This window comes from Hippopotamus amphibius, chromosome 8 (assembly GCF_030028045.1).
Source record: "Hippopotamus amphibius kiboko isolate mHipAmp2 chromosome 8, mHipAmp2.hap2, whole genome shotgun sequence".
NCBI lineage: Eukaryota > Metazoa > Chordata > Mammalia > Artiodactyla > Hippopotamidae > Hippopotamus > Hippopotamus amphibius.
The window spans coordinates 125,943,401-125,955,883 of record NC_080193.1 but is presented as its reverse complement, the minus strand read 5'-3'; positions in this window follow the sequence as shown (position 1 = coordinate 125,955,883).

Here is a 12,483-nt window from a genome sequence, read left to right as displayed (position 1 = left end):
TGTTCTTTTCTTCCCTACCCAACTTTTTAGCATAAGTGATAACATTAATTACCTTAATTCTTTTCATATTGTCATTCCAGGTGGGGAACAACAGAACTAGCCAGAAATCTATCAACAGAAAGGGCATGAAGAAAAAGCAAATGGCTTGGGTAATCCACCCTTTGGACAATAAGATTGGGGGCTGGGGATGGAGGTGAGGGGGGACACAGTTGGTGGTTGGAGGTTAGGAAAATTAGGAAAAAAAAAATACAGTTACTTATTTAGCTTCTTTAGATCATTGCATTCAAAGTAATATTAAAAAGAATGTTCATAAATCTTTTTTCCTCCAGAATCCAGGTGACTTTTGCACTGTGGCACATCTCCCTCTCGGAGCCTCATAAACATCACGTAATCTGCTTGATTAAATGTTGTACTGACCTGAAAAGGATCTGTTTATAGTGATGGCCAAGGCACGGGGAGAGCAGCCCTCGTGAGTCAAAACAATTTGTTCTCTGTTCTCAGGAAAGCAGTAATTGAAAGGAGAATCTCCCTTTGGACAGAAACCACCTTGTCTATCTCCTCTGCAAAAGTCCCAGAAAAATCTAGTCTATTTACTAATGTGCTGGGGCTCATGGATTATTTCCAGAGAAGTCAAATATTTCTTGATAACCTACCAACTGCTATATACTGGAACTACAGCAGGGAACAAAACATTCAGAAATTTCTGGCAACGTGGGTTACTTGCTACAGGGGGAAGGGGTGCAATAAACAAAGGTGCAAAATATACAGTCTGTTAGATGGTGATACTATGGCTATTGAATGTTAGTGATAAAAGAGCAGTTGTTGACAATTTTAACAGAGGGAAAAAGCGGGAAAGGGAATGAAGGGATACTTTAAGGAAGGTGTCGTCAGGTTAGGGAAGGCAAGTTGATATTTGAGTAAAGACCTGGGCGGGGGGGGGGCCAGCTAAGCAAAAATGTTTCAGGCAGAGGGACCATTAAGAGAAAAGGCTCTGAGGCAGGTGTGTGGCTGGCACGTTGGAGGAAGGCCAAGGAGGCCAGTGAGGCACAGAGAGATGGGATAATGAGAACAGCAACATCAAGCGGGCAGTGAGGGTGGGTAGTGCAGGACTCTATAAGCCATTGCGTTGTCTTGGGCTTTTACTCTAAATAATATGGAGAACTGTGAACCTACACGATGGACCTAAATGTCTGTCAACAGATGAATGGACAAAGAAGATGTGATATATACCCAATAGAATATTATCCAACCATGAAAAGGAAGACATCCTGCCCTTTACAACAACACGAACGGACCCTGAGGGCATGTGCTAAGCGAAGTAGGCCAGAGAAGGACAAATACTGTATGATATCACTTATATGTGGAGTCTCAGACTCAGAGAAACAGAGAGTAGAGTGGTTGTTACAAGGGATTGGGGCGGGGAGGGGGCAGGGGGGTGGAGAAATGGGGAGATATTGGTCAAAGGTTACAAACTTCCAGTTATAAGAGTAACACTTTGGGGGATCTAACACACAGCATGGTTGTTGTCCCTAGTAATACTGTATCATGTACTAGAACATTGCTAAGAGAGTAGATCTTAACTTTCTCACCACAAAACGAAATAGTGATAGGATGGAGGGGTAGCTAACACTATGGTGGTAATCATTTTACCATTTATAATTGTGTCAGTTCAGCACTTAAACTTACACAATGTGATATGTCAATTACATCTCAATTAATCAGGAAGAAAAAACCCCAAAACAACAACAACAAGAACAAAAAAGGATGGGAAACTACAGGAAGGTTTTTGAGTAGAGGAGTCATCAGGCCCTATGAACAGGCTTACTTTGGCTGCTGCTGGGAATGGTTACAGTAACCCAGAGGAGAGATGAGAGGGGCTGGGATCTGAAAGAAGAAGAGACACAGAGCGCATGTCTGAACAGCATGGAGTGAGATTAGAGGCTGCTGCTCACAGAGACAGCCAACATCTAGGTTACGAATGAATTTATTTTATAAATTCTAATTCATAACATTTATGTATTGTGAAATCAATCCATCAGTGAGAACACAAATTAGTGGCCTCCAGTGTTAAAATTTGTTACAAAATACATCACATGTACATTTTTTAAAGTTACTACACATCCCCATTAGAAGTTGAGTCAAATGTTTGAGGAGTGACAGAGGACCTATGGAGTCTAGGGGATCTGTGGAGCACAGCATGAAAACTAGAACTCCCTAGGCTGCTAGGAAAGACGTCATATCCTGTGAAAACTGATGGAGGTGGCCTCAGACCCCTCTTGGGAGACATCAGGAGAGGTGAGGGCTGTTGAAGTGACTGAACACAATAGGACACCCCACTTCCTCATCACTCTCTCGGGAGGGCCTGAGTCTCACAGCCCTCAACTACTTCCTCACCTGCCTTCCCAAACATCTGGTGATAACGTTTGACAGCAACATGTGTTAGTAGAAGTTCGTAGAATGCACGTTCTTTGTGACTAGAACCATCACAATGCATGAATTACATATGAGTCAGGATTCATGAAAACTACATGCAAAAGCCATAAAGGACTAGGGGAAAGTTGATACCCACCCCAAATTCAATAGAAGGATGTGCAAAGTACTGGGGATGCAGGTCCTGCATGAGCACAGGGTGCTTGCAGAGGAAGGATGGGAGAGGAGGGAAGGGGAGAGGGGCCAGACAAGGCAGCTGACCAGTGTGAGGACCTTCATGGGGCCAGTGCCTGTAACCAAAGGCTAAGTGGAGAAAGGCATCTGGTCGTCAATGCCTAGACCTCTAAGTAAAGCCCAAGGGCGTGCGAGCTATGGACAACAGCAGTCCATACCCTTCTCTCCCTGGCTTCAGTTGAAGACCTAGAGGCACAAGGAAATCTAAAATCAAGGTTTCTTCATTTCATTCAAAAATCTTAAATTTCAGAGCAGATAAGCATCTACATCAGAGGCAGAGTGTCCTGCTAAGCAACAATTCCAATTCAACAACATGCATGGAGATCATACTGTTTGCCAATCACTGTTCTAAGTGGAGAGTTGAAGGTACGTTGAGAGACAATTAGTCCCTCAGTGAAAGGGCAATCCAGGAAGAAATCTGCATGCTTGGTATAAACCAATCCAGCATTTGACATGTACTCAGAAAAACATTTTGATAGACAAGATATACTAGATATTTTTCAGTGTTTTCAGTAAAAATCTCATTGGAAACACAATTTTTTAAATGGTACAAAACCAAAGAATTTAGATGTTGGTTTTAGAAATTCACTTAGTACCAAGAATAGAGAAGTAATCTATGTACTGAGCAACTTATAATCACCTTTTCTGCTGTTGTCACAAATCAACTCAACTCTGTACAACAGCACAGAAGAGACATAGCTAACAGTGAAAGCGGAAAGAAGGCTCACTGCTCCTCACTGAGGAGAGGAGGAGCCAGCGAGCAGTATCATATTAGCTTCTAAAATAATAGTAACATCTCTAATACTGTTTCACAAAATCTGGGCAACCCAAGGAATGACTGTCTTACCAAAGGGACTCTTCAAGATTTCCTTCAGGGTTTCCCTGGTGGCACAGTGGTTGCGAATCCACATGCTCATGCAGGGGACAAGGGTTCGAACCCTGGTCTGGGAAGATCCCACATGCTGTAGAGCAACTAAGCCCTTGCGCCACAACTACTGAAGCCCGTGCACCTAGAGCTCATGCTCTGCAACAAGAGAAGCCATGGCAATGGGAAGCCCATGCAACGAAAAGTAGCCCCCGCCCTCTGCAACTACAGAAAGCCCATGCACAGCAACGAAGACCCAACACAGCCAATAAATAAAATAAGTAAATACACTTATTTTTTAAAAAAGATTTCCCTTCAATATTACTATGGAACATTTTTACAGGATATTTCAATCACTTTAAAGTATATAAGGTAAAGAGAGTATTGAACTTGAACAAATGTCAACGTGAACAAACGGCTGAGGCTAGAGGTGGGGTGATACAGTGAAACCTTTAGGGATCAACCTAGGTTCAAATCCTGCCTTTGCCACTCACCAGCTGTGTGACCTTAGACCCTGGAACTTCAATTTCCTTATCTAAAGAATGGAGATAAATAATTTTCTCTCTCAAAGAATTCTTCTAAGGATCAAATGACACTGTGTATATAAGATGTCTTACAGCAGGCTGGTATATATTAAGCATTCAGTCAATTATGGTTTTCCCAGTAGGAAACCAGCACATCAGAGGGGCCTCCAGGTACACTGCTGTACATAAATAGACATTTAAAATAACTACCCATAAAGTAAATTTCTACAAAATCTTAAATGTATTATAAACTTACCTATCTAATTTTCTAAATCATGAAATTCATTTTCATCTCTATCACAAATTGCCACAAATTCTCAACTTGGGAAGCTGGTGTCATGTTTTGCTATCATTGCTACCATGTGACAATTTCAGAGCAATCTACACTAAGATACATTACTGCATACTGTATTGTGATTATTTCTAAATGTTTATCAGAACCCAGATTTAGGAAATTATTTAACCATCGATAAGAAGCAGTCTTGACAACCTGTGAGATGTCCAAAGAAATATATTAAGGGATGATCAAAGATTATGGTGCCATATTGCATAAAATGAAGCAACTACTTATTAGAAGACAAAAACCTTTCATTCACTCCTCTTAGTTTATGAGAAATTAATGAGCTGTATGCCTATGTGCAGATAAAGGAAGGTGTATGCCTATGTGCAGATGAAGGTGGAGAAAGTATGTAAATGCACAGGGGGAGGGTGGCTTTCCTACCACTCTACAGGCTGAGAACTTTATTCAGGCTGCTGGAAGAAAAAAATTATCTGAGTTTCTCAGATTCCTTCCTAATTCTTAAGTCCATATTTTTCATAAAGCATTCATTTTGATTCTTTATTCCAAAGTAACAGAAGTCTCTATATTTCTATTGCCCAGATAAACATTTTGTTTTCTCTGCCTTTTGAAGCTGAACTCTTTCCCAAGACTTCGCATATATGAAAATGTTCTGAATTTGGGAATAACTGAACTATTAACTTGAATTTAGAAATCTTTCTGTAACACAATGATTTGTTGTAGCTCATTATTCTAGATTTTTAATTTTTTACTTTAAAAATTAGACTTACTGGGACTTCCCTGGTGGCACAGTGGTTGAGGATCTGCCTGCCAATGCAGGGGACACGGGTTCAATCCCTGGTCCGGGAGGATCCCACATGTTGCAGAGCAACTGAACCCAGGCACCACAGCCGCTGAGCCCGGGCCCTGGAGCCGGCAAGCTGCAACTATTGAGCCCTTGAGCCACGGCTGCTGAGGCCCATGTGCCTAGAGCCTGTGCTCCGCAAGAAGGGAAGCCACCACAGTGAGAAGCCCATGCACGCTGGCAAATAGTGGCCCCTGCTCACCGCAACTAGAAGGGCCCCCCCCCCACAGCAAAGAAGACCCAACACAGCCAATAAATAAATAAATGGATAATTTTTTTTAATTAGACTTGCTAAAAGTAATACACATTCTTGATATTTAATTTGGAAAGTACAGGGTGAAAAGGTGAAAAAACAAAGTAACACATATACTACAACCCAAATATGATTAGCAAAATTTGTTAGATTTTTATAACATTTGTTATTATATTTTTATAAACCCTTCTCTCATATATCTACATCTATATATTTATACATAGATCTATATTTATATATTTATCTCCATATCCTCACATATGAGATCAGACTATATATACTGTCACCTTATATTCCCTTTTCTGTTAATATTAAATCTGGATCATTTTCTCACATTATTAAAAATACTTCAAAAATATTTAAATGCGTTATTTAAACACTCGCCCAGTTCTGAACATTTTGATCATCTATTTTTTCCACTATCATAAATAATTCTGTGATGAACCTCATTTGACAATGCAACAGGTTTAGACCTACAAGGCAAAGGTACTAACTCAAACTTACAGCATATTCTGAAGGAGAAATGGAAGAGGAGACACCAGGGGAAGGACGGAGATCAGGCATGCAAGCCCTCAGCCTGCGTTTGCCTGAGTGTGAGGGAAAAAAACTCCATTACCACTTGACAGCTGCTTCGTGGTCTATAAAAAGTTAAGGGTTCAAACCTCTTCCCACCGACCAGACGCCCATGGCTTCAGGTGCTACAGAATGGTCAGTAATTGACTCACGATTTTGACGACAGTTCATGTGAGAGAAGCTACAGGAGGCAAGTGGGACCCCACACAGAGCACCACGCTCAGACAGTGTGGGTTAAGAACACAACTGTGTACCTATCAACTTATAAAGCACATTAGCTAAAGGGGCCAAAGACTAAAAGCGAACCTACAGGAGAGAAAGCAGTTTGCGCATTACAATGATAGAGTGCAGTTAAATAGCTTTTAAAATTTTTATCATTGTGCTTTAGTCACAGACATATATATACTACCAACTGTAAAATAGTCAGTGGGAAGTTGTTGTATAACAAAGGGAGTCCAACTCGAGGATGGAAGATGCCTTAGAGGACTGGGGCGGGGAGGGTGGGGGGGACGCGAGCGGGGGGAGTCAAGGAAGGGAGGGAATACGGGGATATGCGTATAAAAACAGATGATTGACCCTGGTGTACCCCCAAAAAAATAAAAATAAATAAATTTTTAAAAAAAAGAGTAAAACCCAAAAAAAAAAATTTTTTATCATTGTGCTTTAGATTACTTATATTAAAAACCAAGAGAGAGGGAAATAGACACGTATTGATGGGAAAAAAACCTACTTTTATGACATCATTGCATGAGCAGGAGGTTCCTGGGTTGTGGGGAGGAAACAAGCGAGGGGTTGCGGGGGAGGGTGGTGCAACTTCACTATTTGTAACATTAAAATCCAGTAAGATATCTTGAGATTCCCTATAGTACCCTTATTTTATTTTCAAGATTATATCTCACTAATCTCACTAATCCTGTCAAGTTTGAAGCAATTCTCATGTCTAAAAGTGACCACTGATAAAGCTATCAACAATCTAAAAACACTCAAGACTCACACACTGAACTACAGTACCTTTTTTATACTAATTTTGCCACGGCTGTGGCCATTGCTGCTTTGATAGATTCTTTAATGACCAAGGAAAAAGTACTTGAGATTCAATTGGGTTTTTTTACATCATTAATTTAAATATTACGTAATGTTAACTAATATCTTTGACAGTTAGCTATTCTCCTAGAAGAGAGCTACAGCTTTCCTGCTCTACTGACTCACGGTCCCCTTTGAAAATTAGATGAGAGCTATGTATTCCCTTCCTAGAAAAATGTGCATGTACACATATAAAACTCTATGGAAAATTTCTGGATGACCTTGGACTCCCTGAATCCCTGTTAAGCTCTATGCCAGAAAGAGAGGAACTTACAGAGAAATGGTAAACTGGCTGAGAGGTGTAGAGGGAGACAAAGGTAGGATGGGAAGTAGAAAAGGAAGTTTCCCATTCTAGTCCAGACTTGACCCAGACTTTCCCTATTTACTTTTGACAGCAGCTCTGTGCATTACATATCATTTTCTATAGTGAAGGAAACCAGGGTTCAGAGAGGTTACCTAACTTCCCCACAAGGTCATACTGCTGGAAAGTGGCAGAGTCAAAATGCAAACCTGGTTTCCTGACTTTTTAAGTCCCATGTACATTTCACTTAGGACTTACTAAGTCAACTCACTGCTTTTTCATCTTGGGACTTTCTAAGATAGAACTGACCTATCAGATTAACCATCCTGTAGACTATGAACTCCCTGAGAGTCGGGTCCACGTCGCACTCATTTTAAATTTCCAGTGCCTGACACACAGAAGGCATTCATCAAAGGAGAAATGAATATATAAATTAATACACTGGGGCAACAATCCCATAGACAGTGGGAGAAGCCACATGCAGCTGTGTGGGATCACAAAGATCCTTGTCATCACTAAATGTTCCTTTAGATGACCAGTGGGCACAGACTTCCATATATTTTAAACCACAAATGGTAAAACTCCTGTACAGAAACAGCATTTAATCTTTCTGAAAAATAACCTATTTATAAAACACAAAGTAGCTTTACAACAAACCAGCCTAACGTTATCATGTCAACATCTTTTGATAGTGAATTACTGCATCTTATGAAAACCAAACTCATGTTGAAAATAAGTGTATGAATTAGGACTGTTTTCCAAAAGATACTTAATTTTACAAATGTTATAATAAGAACGTAAATGTATTTTTGTTGTTTTTGCAATAGTTGCTCTGAAGATGAAAACTAAAGCACCATTTCAATGTAGCAAAGGTAATTGCTGCATTTACAGCTCATGTCATGTTGATGTATGACCATGTATCAAAGGTCATCCTTCTGTACTCATACATTATCAAATCTGAAAGCACAATATTTGATTCTGACCAACCTTTAAACTGCTCACAATGTGTGTGAAAAATAGATGGAGTTCTACCTTGGGTTTAAAAAAAAAATGAACCCATGTTTCGGAAGTAGAAGGGTCAAGAAGCCAGTGGTGAGGTTAGATGTCAGCACCATGAATCTCACAGTGTCTTAGTGTATCAGTGAGGTCTAGTACAATGATCACAAGCTAAAATGGCTGTACTAATGAAGACAAAGGTCTAAAAAATTAGCACAGGCCCTCTAACAGAGGGCAGTACCTCGTGGACAATAATGCAGAGATAAGGACATAAATCACTCTTTAGAGACAATAAAACCCATAACGCACAAATTGAATTGTTTACATGTCTACTGGAGACACTGTTAAAAACAGAAGTGTCGGCCGCCATACCTCTTGTTACTCATCTGCAACTCAGCAGCCCTGAATTCCACTTCTTCATTAGAAGGCAAGTCATCTGCTCCCCTTCTCCTCTTCCTACTCAAGACATACAGCACTACTGTCCCAACTCACAATTTAGTAGTCTTGTGCCATCCTGACCTAAACAGAGTGCTGAACATTCATGCTTGCTTCAAACTATTGCTTATAATTGTCTGCTGGGAGGATAAATTAGTCTTAGCAGAATCTGCTAAAACCTGAACAGCTGCAGCTCTCCCCTTTGCTGACTGGGGAGGGGAGAAGGTGGGGAAGGTGGGGGAGGTGGGGGCGGGCGGGGGTGGGGCGGGGAGGCAGCAGGAAAGGAAAAATCCCCACTCTTCAGTAAGCATTGTGTCTGTCTTTAAATAAATAAAATACCATTTAATTTCATCAAGCCCAACTATAGGAGATTGCCTTACTGAAGAGAAGAAAGATCATACAAACATACAAAAAGAATCCAGGTCTTCAAAAACCAAAAGAACAAAAAAAAAGTGCTGAAAAGAATCCACAACATCCACCCAAAACATGTTTCAAGCCTGTCAATTTTATTTCAGCCAATACTCAGGTTAGATTATTTTATAAAGTTCACAACATCCTATTCTGAAAACTCATGTGTTCTTTGGCTGTATGAACGCTCATAACTGAGAATACAAATTCACTCCAAAATTTAATTCCTCCTTGTTCCTAGGAAGAGGGTTTTTTAAGCATACCACTATAATAAAATACGTCAACGCTTGGCACGTGGGCAAAGCCTTTAGAATTCTTGCTATAGAAAATAAGGCACAAGTAGCCTTTCTCTTTTTCAGAAAAGAAATAACATAGCTGACTATAATTCATAAAATGTACCACACTAATGCAAGTTTTAATTACACTTGCCACGTACAGTAAATTTTGCCTTTAACGATTTTTTGAGGAAAGTACTCAACTTTAAGGTCTGAGTTCCTATGTATTGAAAGAGGAAATATTCTTAAATTTTATATACATATACAGTGCACGCGCCCGTGTGTGTGTGTGTGTGTGTGTGTGTGTGTGTGTGTGTGTGTGTGTGTGTGTGTGTGTGTGTGTGTGTGTTTCCAGGCCGCACCGGATACACTGTCCAAAGAGCAGCAACTTAATCCAGAAAATTTCTAACTTGATGTCAGTTGCACCATTAAGTGGTCAGAAATGAGATAATGAATAAAAATAAACATAAAAACAAGGTATGTTTAAACCCCTTCCCACAGGTCAGTAAAATACGGGATCAGGGCTGGGGTTCGGGTAGGGATCTTCAAGAATGGGAGTTTGCTAAAGAACTCAAATTACGCACACAACTTAGAAATCGCACCCAAAGAATGGACTCACGTGAGTCCAGGAAGAGTTCTGAAGCTGTGGTCTCCCCGCAGCACGCTGGCTCTTAGGCCATCTCCAGGTGTTTCATCCGCAGTTATTGAGCATCTATATCAGGCATTAAGAATTCAAAACAAATGAATCCTCCCCACCCTCAAAGTGCTCCCAGTTTCCATTTTCTCATATATTGAGCTAGTCCTCCTCACTTTCTAGTCCCGATTACTATATTTGTAGGAGTTTCAGGTAGAAGGAGCACACCAACCACTAGTGCTGGTCAACTCAGGTCTATCACTTACAGGAAACCATTACCTAAACGTACATGCAGCGGACACGATGCCAGGTTTCAGTTTTGTTTTAATTTGTGCTGTTTTGTTTGAGGAGAACAAAAGTGAGAAAATAAAAACTGAGAAACATGGCCTTTCTTCACGTGTTTACAGTCAAATGAGGGAGGCAGACAACAACAAGCGGTCGGGAGACTACAAGTTACACATGGTGTATAAAGTACAACGGGAACAAAAGGCAACTAACAGCTTGGGAAGGCTGAGGAAGTCACTCAGATCACAGACAGAGTTAGTTCTTAAAGGAAACGAGAGTTGCCAAGAGTAGCATCATGCAAGATCAGTGCAGGGCGTCTCTCAGAAGTATGAAAGACTCACCTGTGGTCAGGGCATGAGGGAGAAAGTGGGAGACGAGGCCAGAGACGTGATTTAGATGCTGAAGGGCATGCTTACGAGTCACCTAAAGAGTTGGCCATACACAAAAGAGCCTTATGATAATTTTTAAAATTTGTGTTTTAGAAAGCTGCAACAGCAATGTGGACAATGGATTGGAAAAAAAAAAGCCAAATGTGTCAATTCGAATTTTCCTAAATTGTGAGGAACAAGCTTTCTGGCCCTTTCCTTTCTCAGTAATTCAAATAATTTGAGATTTGCAAAATTCTTCGCACTGTAAAATCTGCATTAAGACGACAGCAGCATTTCCCATTGTGCGTGTGCGCACGTGCGTGCATTCCACCATTCAGCAGATAATTCACTGTCTCTTCTACACTCCAGGCACTAGGAATATAATAAGCAAAACCAGGCATGGCCCTGCCTTCGTGTAGTTTATAGTCTGGTGCAAAAGATAATATTATGAAAGAATTTCAAGGCAAGGGTGTGTGTGAATGGAAAATCTGACAAGTGTTAGGCTAAGAGAAGATTGCCCTGAAAAAGTAACAATTGAGTTATCACAAAAATGAGAAACCCTAGAGCCTGAGTCTATTTCTTTCAGCTACCAAGGAAGTAGAGGGTTCGTACGCAGCAGTGGAAAGGACGGGACTTAAAGATCCTAGGTTCCAATCCCGTTTACAATATCCATAAACTGAGTGATCTTGGGGAGTGAATTCAATTCCTGCTTGACAGGATTCCAGCCCCTCATATGGCCGTGTGAGCTAAGAGAATGTATATGGAAGTACGCAAAGCACAGTGCCTGACCAAGAATAGGTATTCAAAAAAATGTTCATTTAACTCCCCACTTTCTTCATCCTTCAAAATCGGACTAAGATAGAAATATTTATTTCCACAAAGAGAAATGATTCTTCCCAGTTTTCCTACATCAAGTTCCAGGGATCTGGTAAAAGTCTTTGGCAGTTGAAAATTTGGCCTATTCTCATATAATTCTGGAATAAGAACTTAAAAAACTAATTTATGAGGGAGATTTTTGAGAACTCTTTTTAATCTTCTCAGAGTGCTTCCAGATTCTATCAGTTCTGCTGCCAAAGAAAAAAGGAAGGCATAAATATTTTTTTTGAAAGAGAAAAATGCATAAAGCAGAAAATCTAGGTTTTAAAAAAACATCAAATAATATAGAACTATATGAGTAGATAGTATTTTCTTCTTCTAAAAACCATCAGTAATATAAATTAAGCAACATATAACAGGACCTTTGGAGGAGAAAGAACGGGAAATTAAATGGAATCTAAGTTTCATACAAAGGCAAACTGATAAGGGTAACTGAGGGTGGGGAGACATCTATCCAATAAATTCAACAATTTTTTTAAAGGCATTTTTAAATAGTATTAAAGTAGAAAATGTAGATTAGTTTCTGAGGAGGAAAGAAATTAGACAAATAGTTTATGGATTGATACACTTTAATAAGGTTTTAATTCTGTACCCATTTTAATTTTTACTTTTATGATTATTTTCTAATAAATGTACTTTTCTACATTTATATGTTTATCTTTCTAAACTCAGAGCCTGAATCTGTGGACATAAATCAAACACTTTAAAGAAGGTCACCAGCACACTTGTTAACCAGTCTCATTTGCTTCCATCTTTTTTTGTGTATAATAAAGTCAACTGACCAAGTGACCATGAAGAGGG